The following is a 6,073-nucleotide window of genomic DNA, read 5'->3' as shown; positions in this document are numbered from 1 at the left end:
AAGAGCCAAGAGGCACATGCGGAGCACGGTCTGAAGTAACGCAACACCAGACACACCAAGGTCCTCACCTCTTGTGAAGGCTGCCCTTCAGCAAGCTTTGTTCAGAGATAAGAAAGACACAGCAGACAAATTGCCTGCTAATGTCTCCCAGTATCCTAATCTCACGCCTGTGATTAGTTCTTGAGCTGTGTTGGTATGTGGTGCAGCATCTAGAGCTGTGGATATTAGAATCGGGTAATTATGGGCCCGATTCACAAAAGAAATCTGCGACAAAATCCTAACTTTACAACTTTCGGTATTCACACAAGGCATTTAGTAGCACTAGTTAGGATTCCTAACTTTACTACTACTAAACTGAGGCAAAATCCTAACTTTATGACTTTCGGTATTCACAAAATGCATTTAGCAGTAGTAAAGTTAGGATGCCTAACCTTACTACTACTGTGAGAAGTTGGCCTGATATGTAGTGTTTCCAATTCTGGAACCACTTGGTATCAGTCCAAACAAACCCCAAAGATGTCTGGTTGTAAGTCAACCTTGTTAGACAAGCTATCCTAGTGGTAGCATGGACTAAGCAGCCTTAAAGGCTTAACTTAAGAGGTCGTGTTAAGCGAGCTGTTTTACCACATACAATCCTGTAATCAAATGAAAGGACACCACACAAGTATATATTATAAAAATATATGTATTTATTTCTAAATTACTCCCCAGTACTCTTTATGAGGAAAGGGGCACAAGCGTTAAATCAAAAGCACAGTATAACATACAAAGTTGCACAATTTTGGATGAGGGCCGGTGGCCACTCAAACCATATACTAAAAAAATGGTATAAGAGATACCAATCGAACAGTGGTTAGGCCTAGGGCCTAGAGAATCGCTGGGAGCAGTCAGGAATAGCAATGCTGAAGTCGGGAGTAGCCCACGGAATTCGGGTGCAGCACGGAAAGTGCGGCTTACACCAATGCAATGTCAATGGTGCGTAAAAGTTACACAAAGTGAGTTTAAAGATACTTCCGCTGAACCTAGAGGAACAAAACTTAAGACACAGACCCTAGAGGTGTGTACCAACGTGGGCACACCGGCGTTGCAATGTTACCTCACCCACAGGAAGTGGGTGCACAGGGTCGAAGTGACGTCGGGTTTTGACACGCAGGCTCTTGGTGCTTGGAGCTGAAGAAGCTGCAGGCGATGGAAAGTGGAAGTGTCCGGTGTGATCCAAGGGTGGATCGAAGTCGAAAAGTACCTGAAAGCAGAGGGGACAGAGTCTGGGTCACTCAGCAGTGACCAGGGTGGAACCAGGACGGAACCAGGCAATGTCGGGCGCAATCAGGTGGTTGTCGAGAGGCTTCTCTCCGCTGTCACGTGGGCTCTGGGGCATCTGCGACGTCCAGGAGCAGGTCACGATCTGTCCCACGTAGGCTCTCGCCGTCAGCACCGTCGGCTTCAAGATTGCAGCAAACAGCACTTGGCAAAAGCAATCCACGCGGAACGGGGAGATTGCTTCTCACTCGAACCAGGAGGGTCAGAGTGGGGGCTCCTTTTCACAGGAGCTGGTGCAGATCTGGAGCAACCAGAAAAGCAAGTCGTATTCAAGTTTTCGTCGGCACAGGGGCCACAAGCCAGCTGGCAAGTGACCGGGCCAACGCGTCGAGCCAACACAAGCAGAAGGGCCCCACGCAGCACTCGTCGAGTGTGGAGGGGGTAGCTTTGGTGCAAGTGTAGCTCGGGATGGGGGCTTCTCAAACCCCGGTGTACAGCTTCGAGAGTCACTCGTGGGCTGCACGGTCAGCGTCTCGTGGCCTTTTCAAGATGGTGTTCCCCACGCTTCCGGTCGCCTCCACTGGTCTCAGCTCTGCAGGGACTGTGGATCGGGCTGGGAGAAGGCAGGCAAGTCTGATCTCGTTGGTCTCTGTCGCTCGAGTTCCGGCGGGAACTGCAACAAAGCAAGGGTCGAGGGCTGGATGGTGCCTGTTTGCACAGGGTGGTCACTCCTTGACCACAAGGGAGAGTCTTCCATCTTCTATGTTGAATAGAATGTCGAAGGGTCCAGAATTCGTTTCTTATGTTTCTTCAGGATGATCTGAGTTGCATTGGCACTGCTCCCACTCTTATTCGAATCTGGTGGGCTGGACATCCTGCTAGGTCCCCTCCTATGGGTGGGACCCAGGAAGGGGGTGGTTACACCCCTTTCCTTTGATCCAGGCCGTGCTGGGACTGGGGCTGGGAGGCCCCAGAACCGGTTTGGCCGGATTATGCAAGGGGCAGCCTTGTGCTCCCCAGGCAGTGTCTGGTTTCTTTGAAACCTCCCTACTACAATCCACTATCTCCTGTCTGGGGTGGTTTAACACCGCCCTGCGACAGGAAACCCTTTGTCCAGGCCACCATTTGCTGAGTTTCGGTCAGCAGCAGGAGGCCAGACCCGTGTCTGTGGCAGAGGCATCCATTTTGTGGATCTGAGGCTCATTTTAAATCAACCGCGTTTCAGTAAAGTAACATGTCTTATCCCTCTAGAAGGGTGGAATGCTACCCCCGTCGCCAGAACTGGCGAGGGGGTAGTATTCCAATTCGTATGACACCTTACACGACATGTTTTGATAAAGCCAAACCAAAGTTGCTATATAACCGCGAGGATTATAAGGCGCTTAAGAGTATATGGTATGGCATTATCCCGGATCAGCTTAGGGAGTTGTTCCCGACAGCTGCAGACAGGCTCAGCTCATGCCAGAGCTCCATCTCACATAAAACCACGCACTCTGCCTCCAGGATTGATGAGGCCTTCCATAGGAGTGGCTTACAGGCTTATATATGTGTCCAGACATAGGGTTAGATATAGGTATACTATATCTAAGCAAGGGGTGATTACACCCACTTGCCCCAGCTGAGTGATCAGCCAGTTGTGTCAATTTAAGAACCAGCCAGGGGTGGCAAAAGCTATGCTTCAGCCCCTGGTAGGCCTTGGTGGCACCTATGCCCTGAGCACCTATAGTGCATGGTACAGGGGCTGACAAGGAGTCCATTTCCAATTGTGGTATGTACCTATAGTACATGTATTATAAATTTAGAGAGAGAACAGCAGGCTGGGGGTCTGATTAGCAGGCCCACAGCCTCAGTAAGTCGAAAACCAGTGAAGCAAAAAGCAAAAATTGGGGTGACCATAGGATAGCAGACCCTACTCTCCTACAACTACTAAATGCCTTTTGTGAATACCAAAAGTCGTAAAGTTAGGATTTTGTCTCAGATTACTTTTGTGAATCGGGCCCTGTGTTTGCCTTCCGGCTTCAGCAGCAGCAGCATCTTGTGGTTCCGGGCAAATCGCTTAATCACTGCATGCTTCAAATAAAAGTTATGTCAGGGGAGCTGACCTTCTTGTGAAACCCTACACTACCCTCGGGCCAAATTACTGGAATAAAAATCTGCAAAAAAAAAGCATTCGCAGAAGAAATGGGGCGAGTGTGAGGGGAGAGATGGGTAAAAACAAAACAGGACAGCGGGGTTGAAGAGAGCGAAGAAAGCCATAAGAAACCAGGTGGCGGCAAAGACTGAAATTGTGCATGAACCACAGCTCGAGCTGCGGGCAGACACTAATTAAGTTTATTAATAAATGCTTTGGCCAGGCTCCACTGAAGGAACAGAACTGGTGCATGGCTTTGTGATGCCCAACTAAAAGGCAGCAAAAACGAGTGAAGATTATGCAAACCAATGGTAAGTAATCGGCGGGCTACAAGCCCTTTACTGTCTACAATACCCCTCACAGCAACAGCACGTGCACGCTGTTAGGTGACACCTAAAAATGACCCTGACACCATAGGCGAAATCTCCCATATTGTGGGAGTCATTAGCATTGGGAGTTTTTTTTTTTTTTTAAATAAAAAAAACTTGGAGAAGTTTGATGGCTGCCCATCAACCGTTTGCTACATTCACAGGAACTGCCCAACGCGGTTCCTGTCAGTGTGTAGGGCTGACCGGCATCTCAGAATTTGGTAGGTGGAGTAAAGGCAGAGTGGCAGGCATAAAGTCCACTGCCATCCGGTCTGTTTTTACTCTGTCCACCAAACCCCAAATCAGTCCCTCATTCTGGTAACTGACGCACTGTGCTAAGCATTCATTTTATCAATGGTACATTTATCTTGTTAGTGCCAAAAAAATAGTCATGTGAATGATCCTTTTCTGATCTCCTATAGCGATTCTTAATGCTCCACAACTTGCGACATTGATTAGAAACAAAGATTCACAGAGGATCTGCATATAACACTGTTTAGGCCCAAGAACGAATGAATGAATGAGGGATTTATAAAGCGCTGGACTCACCCCAGAAGGGGTATCTCCGCTCTAAAGAGACATTGTTACAGCACAGCTTTGGAAGCTTGAGAGAATCTCACTGTGCAGGTGCAAAGGACAGTACAGGGGCCCAACAGTATTTCCACAATCCAAACTTATAATGGCTAACTCTCCCTATCACTAAACTGAGACCTTTGAAGACAATGCTGGGAGAAGTCAAATAATTGCACGGAAGCAAGGGACCTCTTTAAGGTGATGCTGCAGAAGGGACTTCAAGAAGCCCCACAAACAAAAAAACGTCTCAGTAATCTTGACTGGAGAGCCAGGAACACAGGTGAAGAGCAGATTGCAAGCTGAGGCTTTCTCTCATCAGCAGATTGTAAAGCTAAGCATGTGGTCATGTCCTGTGTGTGGCTTGTGTGGCTTTTGTAGACATTTGTATCCCTGAATCCTGGAGTACATCCTCAAATCCTGCTTAGATTCTCGAATCCGTGTAACCTAAAAGTCTGCAGTAGATTCTTGAATCCTGCTGTAACCTGGCAGTCGCAAGGGGCATAGAGTCACAGCTTTTGGGTTCACCAAATGGTGACAGGATTGACTGTGCTGGTGATAGGGGAGTAAAAGCTGCAGCAGACATGTGGCAACCAGAATCCTGGGTGGCATGACTCTTGTCACGCAGTGTGGATGAGATCCTCAATGGTATTGCCATGAGCAAATGGGGTAAAGAGCATCCAATAATGCCCCGGAACAGAGGTGGATGGGAGTGGGGGTGGGGGTGGGGGTGAACACCCGTGACAAGCTAGGACAGACTAGATATTTTGTAAGAGGTTGTTCCACAAACTCCAGGACTCAGCCATGAAGGCAGAGTTCCCTTTAAATCCAGAGGTTCATCCCAATCTTGGAAGAATACAGAAGGAACATTTCCAGCTATTGGTACAATGTCTCAAGCCTCAGGAACCTTTAACCATATTGGCTCGATTTGATTGTGGGGCTACAGAAGGTTTTATCGATCAGATATTTAATTGTTTCCAAATGAAACAAATAAAAATCCTTGTGGGCATTGGGGGTAACCTCTTCTGTCTGAAAATGTCTGCTGGTAAACACTATGTGTTGGTTTGTAAATATCAACCTGAATTTTGCAACATGTCTTTGTTTACGAAGTAACACAAATAGACGCAAAATCTTTGTAAATCTGGGCAAAAAGTTTTCCTTACTTACGCATCATGGTTCTGAGCTCTGAAATAAGACTGAAACCCCCACACCACATAATGGGTTGACTCGTCTGACCACAGACACAATGAGCAGCTCTGACTTTATTGAGAATCAGTGATCACTTCTGAAATGCTACCACACTGAGCAGCACTGCCATTTTTGTAAATCTCTCTTGCAAGGCCAGCACACTGAGAATAGTGTTATTAACAACATTCTGGAACATTTTACAGAACCATAAAATCTAAGTGTTGGCATGTGGGAAAATGTAAACAACAGTCGTCTATAAATTGGAGGTGCCCTGGAAAATGAGGGCAGCACCGTAGCATATAACAGCATCAATCCTTATGATATTTTATTTTCTGGTACAGAAATATGATGATGAGTTATTAAACAAGACAGCAACAGCGGTGGGCATTATTTCTTGGTGTAGGATTTAAAATTAGTGCTAGTCCTCCTGGCTTATGTTTTTTTTATTACTGTGTGTTGCAGTGGGGTACGTTGTTAAACTTGCTTGTCTGCCATACACACATTGGGTTACATCAGGTGCAACATTTTCTTACAGGCACATGCAGCTATATTTCCA

This window comes from Lissotriton vulgaris, chromosome 1_1, assembly GCF_964263255.1.
Source record: "Lissotriton vulgaris chromosome 1_1, aLisVul1.2, whole genome shotgun sequence".
Classification (NCBI taxonomy): domain Eukaryota; kingdom Metazoa; phylum Chordata; class Amphibia; order Caudata; family Salamandridae; genus Lissotriton; species Lissotriton vulgaris.
Note: the sequence above shows the minus strand (reverse complement) of the source record.